Genomic DNA, 19527 nt, shown 5'->3' with positions numbered 1-19527 from the left:
CTTCTCTAACTAACACACTGAATAGAGAAGACAATGAAAAAAAACAATGATCACATACATTGCAACTTCAAAACCAAAGATAACACTTAACATTCGCCACTCTCATAGATTACTTACAAAACTATTTAGTTATAATAGAAAAACAAACGAATGACAACACGTTTTCACTCCGAAATACTGCAGATTTCTCTTAAAATCTGTTGTCCTCAGAAATTATTACCATAATCCATTACAATTATCTAATCAGGACAAAAATAAAACCAATGACATGACACAATCACTTTTCAAATCAACTCCTCCCTAATGACAACGTCAATAACTATCTAATAAGAGTAGGAAAATAAACATATGCCAACACACATTCACTCATTAATATCACCTCACTCGCAGACTACATCGATAATTATTTAACCACAATATGAAAATAAACCTATAACAAAATAAATTACCTCTTCACTACAGCAGATTACTCTTAACATTCAACTCCCTCCCTTATTGCTTAATTAACTACCTAATCAGAAGAGGAAAAAAAACAATGCCAAATTCTTTCTTCAATACAGAAAATTACTCTCAACAATCACCTCCTTCACAGATAACTATCTAATAAGAATTGGAAATTATACCAATGACAACACACATTCACACTTTAATATTGCATATTACACTTAAATTTCACCTCCAACATTATTTCAAAAAAACTATGTAACTAAAAAAAAGTAAAATAATGACAATAATTTTTCACTGCCAAATTTGGCAGGTTTCTCTTAAAATCTACCATTTCAGAGATTACCACAAAAAATTTTAATCAGTACATGAAACAAAATTAATGAATATGCACAATCTCTGTTCAATACAACAACTTCCTAACAGATAACATCCATAACTATACCATAAAAATGAGAAAATAAACCAAAGAAAACACAAATTCTTCCTTCAATACAGAAGAATACTCTTAACACTCGCCTGAACCAAAGAAAACTTGTATACTATCTAACCAGAAGAGTAAACTAAAACTATGCATCACAGATTAAATCTTCAATACAACAGATTACTGTGAACAATCACCTAACGCACAATATGTAGCTTATTACGAATGTAATCCTTCAGGGTTGTGAAGTTAAAGAGTAATGTTAGATACAGCTATACGAACATTTGTTGGCATTGGTTTTTCATTCACGGCTTTCCTATTGCGATTGTCTTGTTACTGAACTAATCTTTAAGGGTGGTGAAAGTTAAGTGTTATCTTCGGTGCAGTAAGTTAACGTGTGTTGTAGTTGGTTTTTCTTTCTCGGCTTTCCTATCCTGACTGGCTAGTTACGGAAGTAATCCATGAGGGTGGTGATTGCTAAATTTTATTTTCGGTGCAGATAAGGGAACATGTGTTGTCATTGGTTTTTCTTTCATTGCTTTCCTATTCTGATTGCCTAGTTACGGAAGTAATAGTTGAAAGTGGTGATTGTTTAGTGTTATCTTCGGTGCAGATAAGTTAACGTGTGTTGTCGTTGGTTTTTCTTTCTCAGCTTTCCTATTCGGACTGGCTAGTTATGGAAGTAATCCTTGAGGGTGGTGAATGTTAAATGTTATCTTCGGTGCATATAAGAGAACATTTGTTGTCATTGGCTTTTCTTTCTCGGCGTTCCTACTCTAATTTCCTAGTTACGGAAGTAATATTTGAAGGTGGTGAATGTTAAATGTTAACTTCGGTGAAGATAAGTGAACGTGTGATGTCATTGGTTTTTCTTTCTCGGCTGTCCTATTCTGATTGACTAGTTATGGAACTAATCTTAAAAGGTGGTGAAAGTTAAGTGTTATGTTTGGTGGAGCTGAGTGAACGTGAGTTGTTGTAATTTTTTCTTTCATGGCATTCCTGTTCTGATTGCATAGTTACGGGTAATCTTTGAAGGTGGTGAATGTTTAGTATTATCTTCGGTGCAGATAAGTTAACGTGTATTTTCGTTGGTTTTTCTTTCTCAGCTTTCCTATTCGGAATGGATAGTTATGGAAGTAATCCTTGAGTGTGGTTAATGTTAAATGTTATCTTCGGTGCATATAAGAGAACATTTGTTGTCATTGGCTTTTCATTCAAGGCTCTCCTATTTTGATTGACTAGTTACGAAATTAATCTTTATGGGTGGTGAATGTTAAATGTTATCTTCGGTGCAGATAAGTTAATGTGTGTTGTCGTTGGTTTTTCTTTCTCGGATTCCTATTTTGATTGTCTTGTTATGCAAGTAATATTTAAAGGTATTGAATGTTAAATGATATCTTGGATGCAGATAAGGAAACATTTGTTCTCATTGGTTTGTCATTCACAGCTTTCCTATTGTGACTGTCTTATTACGGAAGCAATCTTTAAGGGTGGTGAAAGTTAAGTGTTATCTTTGTTGGAGATGAGTGAACGTGTCTTGTCATGGGTTTTTCATTCATGGCTTTCCTATTCAGATTTCCTAGTTACTGAAGTAATCGTTGAAAGTGGTGAATGTTGGGTGTTATCTTTGGTGCAGATAAGTTAACGTGTGTTGTCGTTGGTTATTCTTTTTCAGCTTTCCTATATGGACTGGCTAGTTACGGAAGTAATTTTTGAAGGTGGTGAATGTTAAATGTTATCTTCGGTGCAGATAAGGGAACATGTGTTGTCATTGGTTTATCATTCACGGATTGTCTATCGTGATTGCTTGTTTGGAAATAATCTTTGAAGGTGGTGAATGTTTAATGTAATCTTCGGTGCAGATAAGGGAACATGTGTTGTCATTGGGTTTTCATTCATACTTTCCTATTCTGATTGTCTTGTTATGGAAGTAATCTTTGTAGTTATTTAATGTTAATTGATATCTTCGGTGCAGATACGGGAACATGTGTTTTCGTTGGTTTTTCTTTCTCGGTATTCCTACTCTAATTGCCTAGTTACGGAAGTAATCTTTGAAGGTGGTGAATGTTAAATGTTATCTTCGGTGAAGAAAAGTGAACGTGTGTTGTCATTTTGTTCTTTCTCGGCTTTCGTATTCTGATTGACTAGTTACGGAACTAATCTTAATGGGTGGTAAAAGTTAAGTGTTATCTTTGGTGAAGCTGAGTGAACGTGTGTTGTAATTTTTTCTTTCATGGCTTTCCTATTCTGATTGTCTTGTTACGGGACTAATTTTTAAGTATGATGAAAGTTAAGTATTATCGTTGGTGGAGATGAGTGAACGTGTGTCGTCATTGGTTTTTCTTTTATGGCTTTCTTATTCTGTTCCCCTAGTTACAGAGCTAATTTTTTAAGCTGGTGAATGTTAAATGTTATTTTTGGTGAATATAAGGGAACATGTGCAGTCATTGGTTTTTCATTCACAGCTTTCCTATTGAGATTGACTTGTTACGGAAGTAATCTTTAAGGGTGGTGAAAGTTACGTGTTATCTTTGGTGGAGATGAGTGAATGTTTGTCATCATTGGTTTTTCTTTCATGTCTTTCCTATTGTGATTGCCTACTTACGGAAGTAATCATTCACCAAGGTGGTGAATGTTTATTGTTATCTTCGGTGCAGATAAGGGAACATGTGTTGTCATTGGGTTTTCATTCATACTTTCCTATTCTGATTGTCTTGTTATGGAAGTAATCTTTGTAGTTATTTAATGTTAATTGATATCTTCGGTGCAGATACGGGAACATGTGTTGTCATTGGATTTTCATTCCAGCTTTCCTATTGTGATTGTCTTGTTACCGAAGTAATCTTTGAAGGTGATGAATTTTAAGTGTTATCTGTGGTGGAGATGAGTGAACGTGTGTTTTCATTGGTTTTTGTTTCTCGGCTTTCCTATTGCTACTGGCTAGATATGGAAATAATATTTGAGGGTAGTGAATGTTAAATGTTATCTTGGATGCAGATAAGGGAACATGTGTTCTCATTGGTTTTCCATTCACAGCTTTCCTATTGAGATTGTCTTGTTACGGAAGTAATCTTTAAGGGTGGTGAAAGTTACGTGTTATCTTTGGTGGAGATGAGCGAATGTGTGTCGTCATTGGTTTTTCTTTCATGTCTTTCCTATTCTGATTGCCTACTTACGGAAGTAATCATTCACCAAGGTGGTGAATGTTTATTGTTATCTTCGGTGCAGATAAGCGAACGTGTGTTGTAGTTGGTTTTCTTTCCCGGCTTTCCTATTGAGATTGTCTTGTTACGGAAGTAATCTTTAAGGGTGGTGAGAGTTACGTGTTATCCTTGGTGAAGATGAATGAATGTGTGTCGTCATTGGTGTTTCTTTCGTGTCTTTCCTATTGTGATTGCCTAATTACGGCAGTAATCATTCACCAATGTGGTAAATGTTTAGTGTTATCTTCGATGGGGATAAGTGAACGTGTGTTGTAGGTGGTTTTTCTTTCCCGGCTTTCCTATTCTCATTGACTAAATACCGAACTAATTTTTATGGGTGGTGAAATTTAAGTGTTATCTTTGGTGAACATGAGTGAACTTATGTTGTAATTGGTTTTTCTTTCTCGGCTTTCCTATTGTGATTGCCTAGTTACGAAAATAATTTTATATGGTGGTGGATGTTAAATTTTATCTTTGGTGCAGATAAGTTAAAGTGTGTTGACGTTGGTTTTTCTTTCTCGAATTTCCTATTCTGACTAGCTAGTTATGGAAGTAATCCTTGAGGATGGTGAACGTTAAGTGTTATCTTTGGTGGTGATGATTGAACATGTGTTGTCATTGGTTTTTCATTCACAGCTTTCCTATATAGATTGTCTTGTTACGGAACTAATCTTTAAGGGTGGTGAAAGTTAAGTGTTATCTTTGGTGGAGATGAGTGAACGTGTGTTTTCGTTGGTTTTTCTTTCTCAGCTTTCCTATTCCTACTGGCTAGATATGGAAGTAATCTTTGAGGGTGGTGAATGTTAAATGTTATATTCGGTGGAGATAAGTGAACGTGTGTCATAATTGGTTTTTCTTTCTCGGCTTTCCTATTCTGATTGCCAACTTACGGAAATAATTTTGTAGGGTGGTGAATGTAAAATGTTATATTTGATGCAGATAAGGGACCATGTGTTGTGATTGGTTTTTTATTCGCGGCTTTTTTTTTGTGACTGTCTTGTTACAGAAGTAATCTTTACGCGTGGTGAAAGGTAAGTGTTATCTTTGGTGGAGATGAGTGAACGTGTGTTGTCATTGGTTTTTCTTTCATGGCTCTCCTATTCTGATTGTCTTGTTATGGAAATAATTTTGTAGTTATTGAATGTTAATTGATATCTTCGGTGCAGATACGGGAACATGTGTTGTCATTGGATTTTCATTCACGGCTTTCCTATTGTGATTAGCTTGTTACCGAAGTAATCTCTGCAGGTGGTGAATGTTTAGCGTTATCTTCGGTGCAGATAAGTGTATGTTTGTTATAGTTGGTTTTTCTTTCGCGGCTTTCTATTCGGACTGGCCAGTTACGGAAGTAATCTTTGAAAGTGGTGAATATTAAATGTTATCTTTGGTGGAGATTAGTGAACGTATGTCGTAGTTGGTTTTTCTTTCTCGGCTTTCCTATTCTGATTGCCATTTTACGGAAGTAATCTTTGAAGGTGGTGAATGTTAAATGTTATCTTCAGTGCAGATAAGGGACCATGTGTTGTAATTGGTTTTTTATTCGTGGCTTTTCTATTGTGACTGTCTTGTTACGGAAGTAATCTTTACGGGTGTTGAAAGGTAAGTGTTATCTTTGGTGGAGATGAGTGAACGTGTGTTGTCATTGGTTTTTCTTTCATGGCTTTCCTATTCAGATTGCTTAGTTACTGAAATAATCGTTGAAAGTGGTGAATGTTGGTTGTTATCTTTGGTGCAGATAATTTAGCGTGTGTTGTCGTTGGTTTTCCTTTCTCAGCTTCTCTATTCGGACTGGCTAGTTATAAAAGTAATCCTTGAGGGTGGTGAATGTTAAATGTTATCTTCGGTGCATATAAGGGAACATCAGTTTCATTGGTTTTTCATTCACGGCTCTCCTATTGTGATTGTCTCTTTACGGAAGTAATCTTGAAGGTGGTGAATGTTGGGTGTTATCTTTGGTGCAGATAAGTTAACGTGTGTTGTCGTTGGTTATTCTTTTTCAGCTTTCCTATACGGATGTAATTTTTGAAGGTGGTGAATGTTAAATGTTATCTTCGGTGCAGATAAGGGAACATGTGTTGTCATTGGTTTTTCATTCACGGCTTGTCTATTGTGATTGCTTGTTTGGAAATAATCTTTGAAGGTGGTGAATGTTTAATGTAATCTTCGGTGCAGATAAGGGAACATGTGTTGTCATTGGGTTTTCATTCATACTTTCCTATTCTGATTGTCTTGTTATGGAAGTAATCTTTGTAGTTATTTAATGTTAATTGATATCTTCGGTGCAGATACGGGAACATGTGTTTTCGTTGGTTTTTCTTTCTCGGTATTCCTACTCTAATTGCCTAGTTACGGAAGTAATCTTTGAAGGTGGTGAATGTTAAATGTTAACTTCGGTGAAGATAAGTGAACGTGTGTTGTCATTTTGTTCTTTCTCGGCTTTCGTATTCTGATTGACTAGTTACGGAACTAATCTTTATGGGTGGTGAAAGTTAAGTGTTATATTCGGTGCAGATAAGATAACGTGTGTTTCGTTGGTTTTTCTTTCTCGGCATTCCTACTCTAATTGCATAGTTACGGAAGTAATCTCTGAAGGTGGTGAATGTTAAATGTTATCTTCGGTGAAGATAAGTGAACATGTGTTGTCATTTTTTTTCTTTCTCGGCTTTCGTATTCTGATTTACTAGTTACGGAACTAATCTTTATGGGTGGTAAAAGTTAAGTGTTATCTTTGGTGCAGCTGAGTGAACGTGTGTTGTAATTTTTTTTTTCATGGCTTTCCTATTCTGATTGTCTTGTTACAGGACTAATTTTTAAGTATGATGAAAGTTAAGTATTATCGTTGGTGGAGATGAGTGAACGTGTGTCGTCATTGGTTTTTCTTTTATGGCTTTCTTATTCTGTTTCCTTAGTTACAGAGCTAATTTTTTAAGCTGGTGAATGTTAAATGTTATTTTTGGTGAATATAAGGGAACATGTGCAGTCATTGGTTTTTCATTCACAGCTTTCCTATTGAGATTGACTTGTTACGGAAGTAATCTTTAAGGGTGGTGAAAGTTACGTGTTATCTTTGGTGGAGATGAGTGAATGTTTGTCATCATTGGTTTTTCTTTCATGTCTTTCCTATTGTGATTGCCTACTTACGGAAGTAATCATTCACCAAGGTGGTGAATGTTTATTGTTATCTTCGGTGCAGATAAGGGAACATGTGTTGTCATTGGGTTTTCATTCATACTTTCCTATTCTGATTGTCTTGTTATGGAAGTAATCTTTGTAGTTATTTAATGTTAATTGATATCTTCGGTGCAGATACGGGAACATGTGTTGTCATTGGATTTTCATTCCAGCTTTCCTATTGTGATTGTCTTGTTACCGAAGTAATCTTTGAAGGTGGTGAATTTTAAGTGTTATCTTTGGTGGAGATGAGTGAACGTGTGTTTTCATTGGTTTTTGTTTCTCGGCTTTCCTATTGCTACTGGCTAGATATGGAAATAATATTTGAGGGTAGTGAATGTTAAATGTTATCTTGGATGCAGATAAGGGAACATGTGTTCTCATTGGTTTTCCATTCACAGCTTTCCTATTGAGATTGTCTTGTTACGGAAGTAATCTTTAAGGGTGGTGAAAGTTACGTGTTATCTTTGGTGGAGATGAGCGAATGTGTGTCGTCATTGGTTTTTCTTTCATGTCTTTCCTATTCTGATTGCCTACTTACGGAAGTAATCATTCACCAAGGTGGTGAATGTTTATTGTTATCTTCGGTGCAGATAAGCGAACGTGTGTTGTAGTTGGTTTTCTTTCCCGGCTTTCCTATTGAGATTGTCTTGTTACGGAAGTAATCTTTAAGGGTGGTGAGAGTTACGTGTTATCCTTGGTGAAGATGAATGAATGTGTGTCGTCATTGGTGTTTCTTTCGTTTCTTTCCTATTGTGATTGCCTAATTACGGCAGTAATCATTCACCAATGTGGTAAATGTTTAGTGTTATCTTCGATGGGGATAAGTGAACGTGTGTTGTAGTTGGTTTTTCTTTCCCGGCTTTCCTATTCTCATTGACTAAATACCGAACTAATTTTTATGGGTGGTGAAATTTAAGTGTTATCTTTGGTGAACATGAGTGAACTTATGTTGTAATTGGTTTTTCTTTCTCGGCTTTCCTATTGTGATTGCCTAGTTACGAAAATAATTTTATATGGTGGTGGATGTTAAATTTTATCTTTGGTGCAGATAAGTTAAAGTGTGTTGACGTTGGTTTTTCTTTCTCGAATTTCCTATTCTGACTAGCTAGTTATGGAAGTAATCCTTGAGGATGGTGAACGTTAAGTGTTATCTTTGGTGGTGATGATTGAACATGTGTTGTCATTGGTTTTTCATTCACAGCTTTCCTATATAGATTGTCTTGTTACGGAACAAATCTTTAAGGGTGGTGAAAGTTAAGTGTTATCTTTGGTGGAGATGAGTGAACGTGTGTTTTCGTTGGTTTTTCTTTCTCAGCTTTCCTATTCCTACTGGCTAGATATGGAAGTAATCTTTGAGGGTGGTGAATGTTAAATGTTATATTCGGTGGAGATAAGTGAACGTGTGTCATAATTGGTTTTTCTTTCTCGGCTTTCCTATTCTGATTGCCAACTTACGGAAATAATTTTGTAGGGTGGTGAATGTAAAATGTTATATTTGATGCAGATAAGGGACCATGTGTTGTGATTGGTTTTTTATTCGCGGCTTTTTTTTGTGACTGTCTTGTTACAGAAGTAATCTTTACGCGTGGTGAAAGGTAAGTGTTATCTTTGGTGGAGATGAGTGAACGTGTGTTGTCATTGGTTTTTCTTTCATGGCTCTCCTATTCTGATTGTCTTGTTATGGAAATAATTTTGTAGTTATTGAATGTTAATTGATATCTTCGGTGCAGATACGGGAACATGTGTTGTCATTGGATTTTCATTCACGGCTTTCCTATTGTGATTAGCTTGTTACCGAAGTAATCTCTGCAGGTGGTGAATGTTTAGCGTTATCTTCGGTGCAGATAAGTGTATGTTTGTTATAGTTGGTTTTTCTTTCGCGGCTTTCTATTCGGACTGGCCAGTTACGGAAGTAATCTTTGAAAGTGGTGAATATTAAATGTTATCTTTGGTGGAGATTAGTGAACGTATGTCGTAGTTGGTTTTTCTTTCTCGGCTTTCCTATTCTGATTGCGATTTTACGGAAGTAATCTTTGAAGGTGGTGAATGTTAAATGTTATCTTCAGTGCAGATAAGGGACCATGTGTTGTAATTGGTTTTTTATTCGTGGCTTTTCTATTGTGACTGTCTTGTTACGGAAGTAATCTTTACGGGTGTTGAAAGGTAAGTGTTATCTTTGGTGGAGATGAGTGAACGTGTGTTGTCATTGGTTTTTCTTTCATGGCTTTCCTATTCAGATTGCTTAGTTACTGAAATAATCATTGAAAGTGGTGAATGTTGGGTGTTATCTTTGGTGCAGATAAGTTAGCGTGTGTTGTCGTTGGTTTTCCTTTCTCAGCTTCTCTATTCGGACTGGCTAGTTATAAAAGTAATCCTTGAGGGTGGTGAATGTTAAATGTTATCTTCGGTGCATATAAGGGAACATCAGTTTCATTGGTTTTTCATTCACGGCTCTCCTATTATGATTGTCTCTTTACGGAAGTAATCTTGAAGGTGGTGAATGTTGGGTGTTATCTTTGGTGCAGATAAGGGAACATGTGTTGTCATTGGTTTTTCATTCACGGCTTGTCTATTGTGATTGCTTGTTTGGAAATAATCTTTGAAGGTGGTGAATGTTTAATGTAATCTTCGGTGCAGATAAGGGAACATGTGTTGTCATTGGGTTTTCATTCATACTTTCCTATTCTGATTGTCTTGTTATGGAAGTAATCTTTGTAGTTATTTAATGTTAATTGATATCTTCGGTGCAGATACGGGAACATGTGTTTTCGTTGGTTTTTCTTTCTCGGTATTCCTACTCTAATTGCCTAGTTACGGAAGTAATCTTTGAAGGTGGTGAATGTTAAATGTTATCTTCGGTGAAGATAAGTGAACGTGTGTTGTCATTTTGTTCTTTCTCGGCTTTCGTATTCTGATTGACTAGTTACGGAACTATCTTTATGGGTGGTGAAAGTTAAGTGTTATATTCGGTGCAGATAAGATAACGTGTGTTTCGTTGGTTTTTCTTTCTCGGCATTCCTACTCTAATTGCATAGTTACGGAAGTAATCTCTGAAGGTGGTGAATGTTAAATGTTATCTTCGGTGAAGATAAGTGAACATGTGTTGTCATTTTTTTTCTTTCTCGGCTTTCGTATTCCGATTTACTAGTTACGGAACTAATCTTTATGGGTGGTAAAAGTTAAGTGTTATCTTTGGTGCAGCTGAGTGAACGTGTGTTGTAATTTTTTTTTTCATGGCTTTCCTATTCTGATTGTCTTGTTACAGGACTAATTTTTAAGTATGATGAAAGTTAAGTATTATCGTTGGTGGAGATGAGTGAACGTGTGTCGTCATTGGTTTTTCTTTTATGGCTTTCTTATTCTGTTTCCCTAGTTACAGAGCTAATTTTTTAAGCTGGTGAATGTTAAATGTTATTTTTGGTGAATATAAGGGAACATGTGTAGTCATTGGTTTTTCATTCACAGCTTTCCTATTGAGATTGACTTGTTACGGAAGTAATCTTTAAGGGTGGTGAAAGTTACATGTTATCTTTGGTGGAGATGAGTGAATGTTTGTCAATATTGGTTTTTCTTTCATGTCTTTCCTATTGTGATTGCCTACTTACGGAAGTAATCATTCACCAAGGTGGTGAATGTTTATTGTTATCTTCGGTGCAGATAAGGGAACATGTGTTGTCATTGGGTTTTCATTCATACTTTCCTATTCTGATTGTCTTGTTATGGAAGTAATCTTTGTAGTTATTTAATGTTAATTGATATCTTCGGTGCAGATACGGGAACATGTGTTGTCATTGGATTTTCATTCCAGCTTTCCTATTGTGATTGTCTTATTACCGAAGTAATCTTTGAAGGTGGTGAATGTTAAGTGTTATCTTTGGTGGAGATGAGCGAATGTGTGTCGTCATTGGTTTTTCTTTCATGTCTTTCCTATTCTGATTGCCTACTTACGGAAGTAATCATTCACCAAGGTGGTGAATGTTTATTGTTATCTTCGGTGCAGATAAGCGAACGTGTGTTGTAGTTGGTTTTTCTTTCCCGGCTTTCCTATTCTCATTGACTAAATACCGAACTAATTTTTATGGGTGGTGAAATTTTTAGTGTTATCTTTGGTGAAGATAAGTGTACTTATGTTGTAATTGGTTTTTCTTTCCCGGCTTTTCTATTCTGATTGACTAAATACCGAACAAATTTTTATGGGTGGTGAAATTTAAGTGTTATCTTTGGTGAACATGAGTGAACTTATGTTGTAATTGGTTTTTCTTTCTCGGCTTTCCTATTGTGATTGCCTAGTTACGAAAATAATTTTATATGGTGGTGGATGTTAAATTTTATCTTTGGTGCAGATAAGTTAAAGTGTGTTGTCGTTGGTTTTTCTTTCTCGAATTTCCTATTCTGACTAGCTAGTTATGGAAGTAATCCTTGAGGATGGTGAACGTTAAGTGTTATCTTTGGTGGTGATGATTGAACATGTGTTGTCATTGGTTTTTCATTCACAGCTTTCCTATATAGATTGTCTTGTTACGGAACTAATCTTTAAGGGTGGTGAATGTTAAGTGTTATCTTTGGTGGAGATGAGTGAACGTGTGTTTTCGTTGGTTTTTCTTTCTTAGCTTTCCTATTCCTACTGGCTAGATATGGAAGTAATCTTTGAGGGTGGTGAATGTTAAATGTTATATTCGGTGGAGATAAGTGAACGTGTGTCATAATTGGTTTTTCTTTCTCGGCTTTCCTATTCTGATTGCCAACTTACGGAAATAATTTTGTAGGGTGGTGAATGCAAAATGTTATATTTGATGCAGATAAGGGACCATGTGTTGTGATTGGTTTTTTATTCGCGGCTTTTTTTTTGTGACTGTCTTGTTACAGAAGTAATCTTTACGCGTGGTGAAAGGTAAGTGTTATCTTTGGTGGAGATGAGTGAACAGTGTTGTCATTGGTTTTTCTTTCATGGCTCTCCTATTCTGATTGTCTTGTTATGGAAATAATTTTGTAGTTATTGAATGTTAATTGATATCTTCGGTGCAGATACAGGAACATGTGTTGTCATTGGATTTTCATTCACGGCTTTCTTATTGTGATTAGCTTGTTACCGAAGTAATCTCTGCAGGTGGTGAATGTTTAGCGTTATCTTCGGTGCAGATAAGTGTATGTTTGTTATAGTTGGTTTTTCTTTCGCGGCTTTCTATTCGGACTGGCCAGTTACGGAAGTAATCTTTGAAAGTGGTGAATATTAAATGTTATCTTTGGTGGAGATTAGTGAACGTATGTCGTAGTTGGTTTTTCTTTCTCGGCTTTCCTATTCTGATTGCGATTTTACGGAAGTAATCTTTGAAGGTGGTGAATGTTAAATGTTATCTTCAGTGCAGATAAGGGAACATGTGTGTCATTGGTTTTTCATTCACGGCTTTCCTATTGTAATTATCTTGTAACAGAAGTAATCTTTGAAGGTGGTGAATGTTAAATGTTATCTTCAGTGCAGATAAAGGAACATGTTTTGTCATTGGTTTTTCACTCACGGTTCTTCCTATTCTGATTGTTTTGTTACAGAAATAATCTTTGAATGTGTTGAATGCTAATTGTTATCTTCGGTGCAGATAAGTGATATAAGTGATATGTCATTGGTTTTTCTTTCATGGCTTTCCTATTCAGATTGCTTAGTTACTGAAGTAATCGTTGAAAGTGGTGAATGTTGGGTGTTATCTTCGGTGCAGATAAATTAACGTGTGTTGTCATTGGTTTTTTTCTCGGCTTTCCTATTCTGACTGGCTAGTTACAGAAGTAATCCATCAGGGTGGTGATTGTTAAATTTTTTTTTCGGTGCAGATAAGGGAACATGTTTTGTCATTGGTTTTTCTTTCATGGCTTTCCTATTCTGATTCCCTAGTTACGGAAGTAATAGTTGAAAGTGGTGAATGTTTAGTGTTATCTTCGGTGCAGACAAGTTAACGTGTGTTGTCGTTGGTTTTTCTTTCTCAACTTGGCTGTTCTGATTGGCTAGTTTTGGAAGTAATCTATGATGATGGTGAATGTTAATGAGTATTCATCTTTATTAAACGGTGTATGAGTGTTATCTAGTTTTTTTAGCATCATACTTACCGATTATCATGTTACAGAAAAAATGTTTTAGGGTGGTGAATGTTGAAAGTACGCTGCAGTATTGAAAATTGAGTGTGTATTATCATTAGATTATTTTTTATTGGAATTTCTATTCTGTTTAGTATTCTGTTAATATCCTCAGAGATTCCCAAACTTATTTTTCTTATATACCACTTCAAATTTTTGCTGGTTGCGGTGGACCCCCTGCAGCTACATTTCTACCATATTTCCAGTCGACGGAAAATGTGAAGATTATATCCAACTACGAAAATTTGCATTACGGGTGAGTTCAACGAACTAACAGCTTCTGAAAAAATTGGTTAATTTTTGATTGACTGTGCTGAGTGGATGTCAAAAAGTAAAGTTGGCCGATCAAAAAAAATGCTTCCATGCAACTTTACATTTTTGACATCCACTCACAGCACAAGAAAGCAATCAATTCTCACTTATTTTTTTTAGAAAACTTCCCATTCAGAGTGGTAAAAAGCAAAAGTAAAATAGTATATTTTTTTGTGTTGCATTTATTCAAATATGTAATCATTACACTATTAATTATTATTGTTATCGTATTGCAATCTAATATAATAAAATTGTCGTAATATAATTAAAATTAAACATTAATAACGTAATGTAACTTTAACAATGACAATCACAAAATAGTTACAATTTTAATGGGAGAGATGTACTTAATGGATTGACAGCAAATTATCAATATTTGGCTTCAGTTTTGTTAGGAATAAGCGCAAATGTCCCCGTTCTGTGATATTGAATCTGCTCCTTTTTTTTGATAAAAGGACAAGATATGACGAGGGAAACGCTATCAAAAGCTTTTTCGCAATTCCCCACAGTCCAGGATATTTTTCTGGTATTTCTGCCTGCAGCCAAAATGTTTGTTACCTTCTTTTAAATTTCACCTTCAGCTCCACATTAGTGCTAAGCTCGAGTAGCTCCTCGTGTAATATCACATTCTCCACTTCCGTTTCATCAAATGGATTTATGATCCGTGGTGGTATTTCCATCATCAGAATATCTTCAAATCTGATTTTGAAGTCATCATGCAGGGCAATTAAATGTTAAACGTTTGTCTGAATATCCGCATCAAGGCATTCTACCTGTGACAAGTTTGAAAACTGGGAAAATACGCGCCGACTAATATTTTGCTTCATAAATTTCAATTTTCCAAGAAAAGCTGAAATTACACCCTTTGTTTTTATTACATTGAGACTGGCCCCTTGTAATTGTAAATTAATGTCATTAAATTTTTTGAACAAATCTGTCAAATACGCGATGTCAGCTTTCAAAGTGATCAGGTTTTCTTTTAAATCTGAATCTTTACCTTCCAGAAACTCTAAAACTGATTCAAAAAGTGAGTAAAATCTTGTTAAACATGCACCTTTCGACAACCAGCGTACTTCAGTATGTAAGAGCAATCGTAGGAAGTCTTCATCATTTTCATCGCACATTTGTGCAAATGAACGCGTATTCAATGCATTGCTTCTTATCTTGTTAACAGCATTAATTACAAGTTGAAGCGATTGGTGCTATCTATCACTCAGATTTCTCGTTACTAGGTGTTGTCGGTGGATGACACAGTGAATTGCAGTTACCTCTGGTATAATTTTTTTAAGATGGCATAAACCCACGATATCGCCCGATCATGGCAGGAGATCTGTTGCCATCGAAATGACGTTTGTGAATGGAATTGATTTTTCGTTAAAAAAATCACTCGGAACATTAAATATTGATTCACCTTTAGTGTCCGTCTCCAAAGTTTTCGCGAATAGTAGCTCTTCATGAATTTCTTCGTCCATAACAAATCGAACATATGCCAATAATAATGCTTCATTACCAGGTAAAGTTGACTCGTCCAGTTGAATAGAAAAATGAGTTGTTTGCAGATAATTACACAAGAAACTTTCAATATCAGAGCTCATTTCATCAATAAGTCTTTGTACAGTGTTATTACGCAAAGGAATTCTTTTGAGTATGTCAAATGGAGATTTGTGCAGAACGGTTTTTAAAACCTCTTCAACAGCGGGTAAAAATAACTGTTCTCCAATAGTGTGCGGTTTTCCAGATTTCACTATAAGTAATGAAATATTGTACGATGCCCGCAAGCCATCATCGTTACTTTCAGACGTTGAAGCGAACATACTGTGCACGGTAGGTCTCCCTTCATATTTTTCCTTCAAAGTTTGAAAATATTTCAAATCATTACCTATTTTATCAGGATGACACCTTCTTAGATGATCTTCGAGCTTCGATGGTTTCATAGAGTCATTGCTCAAAATTTTGTTGCACAAAAGGCATATAGGCAATCGCTTGTCTGCCTTTGATGGAAGAAATCTAAATTTTAAATAATCAACACTGTACAGTCAACATTTCTTCTTAGATTCAGCCGTGTTTCATATCAGTTACCTACCGGTAAATAAAAAAAAAACTTTGTTTTAGTAATCTCAAGGCAGTCTTACTTAACAGGATATGACTATTTTAGCAGAATAGGATTAATTAATTATTGCAATGAAATAAAGTACCAGCGGCAAACTGATTCTAATTATTAAAAGCAATAAATCGGTAAGATCCATAATAAAGTTTTGTGAAAATGGCTGAACCGATTTTAATGTGATGTAAAACATTTTTTCATTAATTATATTTTGATATATTTCTGTAAATTCTATAGAAAATACTTTTAAATAACCAATATTTTGATATCACAACTCTGCGATTTTAATCATTTATTTATTACTTTGATGCACGTTACGAGTATGTACAATTTTGGGTACAGACAGGTACAATTTGGATAAGACAGGTACAATTTGGGTAATAGGAAGAGCCTGGGTCCAGACGGAATTCCAGCGGCACTCCTTAAAGGGCTGATAAAGAGAATTCCTTATGAAATGCTTGATGTTGCCAGCCATGGATTAGAAAACAAAACATTTCCAGAAATCTGGAAGGAATCTAGGGTGGTGTTTATCCCAAAAGGCACAAATGAGAATGGAGAACCTTTATACAGACCATTGAGTCTTTTAAATACCATGGCGAAGGTTGTGGAGAAGATGCTCGCTGGCCGAATCTTTAAGGAACTTGAGGAAGGAATAGGCATTAGTGGAAATCAGTTTGGATTCATGAAGGGTCGTTCGACGATACAGGCAGCGACAAAGGTGATCGACTGGGCTAAGGATACTAGGAGCGGCACATGGAGAACGAGGCGTATTCCCCTATTCATAGCTTTAGATGTAAAAAATGCATTCGGTTCTATTAAGTGGGAATCAATAAATAGGGCATTAGTGGAAAAAGGTATCAGTCCTTATTTAAGAAGGCAGATAGGGGAATACCTCTCAAATAGAGAACGCTTGGTGGAGACGCAGAGTGAGTGCCTACGTTTCAATATTTATGGCGGTGTGCCACAGGGGTCTGTACTGGGACCCTTACTCTGGATACTGGCCTTCGATGGGATATTAAGACTAGACTATCAGGATGGGGTACAAGTAATTGCCTATGCCGATGACCTGGCGATACTCATCAAGGGTAAAACAACTGTCGATGTACAAGAGAGTGCTAACAACACGTTACGGACGATAGATAATTGGTTGAAAGAGAGGGGACTCCAGCTGGCAATAGAAAAATTTAAATATATTATGTTCACAGGGAAGAGGATTTTAGACCGTCCAGCCATCCAAATTGGAAACCAACAAATAACAGAGGTCGAAAAGATTAAATACCTGGGTGTGACTTATGAGAGGAATTGCCGGTTCACCCAGCATATAATAGACATATGTGCCAAAGGTGAACAGATGACTAAGAATTTGAATATAATAATGTCTTCGCAGAGAGCTCCAAGACCCACTAAGCAAAGGGCGATAGCGCCCACAGTGACATCTATGATGTTATATGCAGTACCAGTGTGGTGGCACTCAGTCAGGGTTAAAAGAAATTTGAACAGACTGGTTAGTACTCATAGGAGGCTGTTGCTGGGGGTTGTTTCAGCTTACAGGACGGTCTCCTATGAGGCGTTGTGCGTGTTGTCTGGGGTGCCACCAATAGACTTAATGGCCCTAAATAGAATCGAGAGGGCGCAAGGCCTCGATGCAAATGAAGCAAAAGATAAACTTAGACATAGATGGCAGGAGGATGGACCAGCCAGACGCACGAAGGAGCTGATTCCAGATCTTACACTATGGTTAGACAGGGAACATGGTGAGTTAAATTATCATATCACGCAGTTTTTTACAGGTCATGGCAATTTCAACGAGTACCTCCATCGTGTTGGAAGAAGGCCAGGTCCAGAATGTATGTACTGTGAGAGAATTGACAATGCAGAACACACATTTTTCTGCTGCGAGAGGTGGGCAATTAAAAGGAGGATCTGTGGCATAATAGGTATGAGCCCAGCAGAGGTCCAAGAGCACATGTTGAGGAGCGAAATAAACTGGAAGAAGGTTACGGAATTTATAGTAGCAGTATTAACAGAGAAGGATATAGATGAAAGGCGACTAGGTTACTAGTGTAGAATAGGGTAGGGTGGACAGCCTCAGTGGTGAGAGACGGCACGCTGAGGTGTGTCGTTCTCAATGATCCACTGAGGACTCCAAGGGTTTAGATAGGTTCCGATGAAGAAGAAGAGTAAGATGAAGTAAGTAAGTAAGAAGAAGAGTAAATCTTTTCGAAATTCCAGAAACAAATGAGTAAGGTTTATCCTTGGCAATCGTATTTATATTAGTGAAGAATCAAACAAGTTCATGCAAGATTGCTAGCACACACACACCACAAGTCGTATTTCATCCCTTTGCACGTCAGAACAAGCGTTGCGGACAGCGGCGGGGGCGCTTTGCAAGTCTCGACACGTTCGTTGTACTGAATATGGAATATAAAAGTGTTTACAAGTAACAGTCGCTTCTCAAAACATTATCTGCCTAGATTTATACGCAAAGCCAACATTTTAGTTCTTCACTATCGAAACCAGATGAATTTTGGTGGACCCCCGATTACGAATTGTGAACCCCCATTTTTTTGTCACGCCAACGTAGACCCCCATCAAGTCTCCCGTGGACCCCTGGGGGTCCACCTGGACCACTTTGGGAATCAATGGTTTAGCTATCACAGAAGTTTCTGTGAGTGGTGAATGTTAAGAGTAATCTGCGAAACTGTAAATTGAATGTGGGTTGTGTTTGGTTCTTCTTTCTCTGTATTTTTATTCTGATTGGTTAGTTAGGGAACTAATATTTGAAGGTGGTGAAGGTTAATACTTATCTTCGGTGTAGATAAGTGAACGTTTGTTGTCATTGGTAATTCTTTCTTGACTTTCCTATTTTGATCGGCTAGTTACGGAAGTAGTCTTTGAGGGTGGTGAATGTTAAGAGTAATCTTCTGTAGTGGAGTGAATGAGTGGTGTCATTGGTTTATTTTCCTATTCTTATTAGATATTTATGAATAGATTACATTCATGAGGGAAGTGAATATTAAGTATATTCTTTCTCAAAAGGGAAATTTATGTTATCACTGGTTTTTTTTTAATGAGCTTTCTAATTCTGATTAGCTAGTTATGGATGTAATCTTTGAGGGGGTGAATGTTAGGTGTAACCTTCAAAATGTTTCTTTTCAATATGCAATTTACTCTTAACATCACCTGACAGCAGAGATTTCTGCCGTAATTATCTAACCAGAATAGGAAAATAAATCAATAACAAAACTTTTAATTTTCAATACACCAATTACTCTTAACTTTCACCACCCTCACAAATTATTTTTTTAACCATCTTATCAGAATATGAAAATTCATATTCTGATAAAACCACTCATTCTTTCTTCAACACCGAAGATTACTCATAACATTCACCACCCTCATAGATTACTTCTGTAACTATCTAATCAGAAAAAGGAAGTAAACCTATGACAACAAACTTTTACTTTTCAATACCACTGATTACTCTTGACACTCATCACTTTCATAGATTACATTTGTAATCAGAATAGGTAATATGGTAAAAACAAGAACTATGATATCGTATTCCCTGCCCAGTAACGGAGATTATTCTTAACATTCACCGCCCTTTAAGATTACTTCCATAATTATGCATTAGTATAAAAAGCCTATATAAAAAAAACCAATGACAACACACATGCACTCTTCAAAACTGCAGGTTACTCTCTTAACATTTACCGCCAACACTGAATACTTCTGGAACA

This window comes from Lycorma delicatula, chromosome 13 (genome assembly GCF_047948215.1).
Source record: "Lycorma delicatula isolate Av1 chromosome 13, ASM4794821v1, whole genome shotgun sequence".
NCBI classification, from domain to species: domain Eukaryota; kingdom Metazoa; phylum Arthropoda; class Insecta; order Hemiptera; family Fulgoridae; genus Lycorma; species Lycorma delicatula.
The sequence above is the reverse complement of the archived record's forward strand: the minus strand, read 5'-3'. Positions refer to the sequence as shown.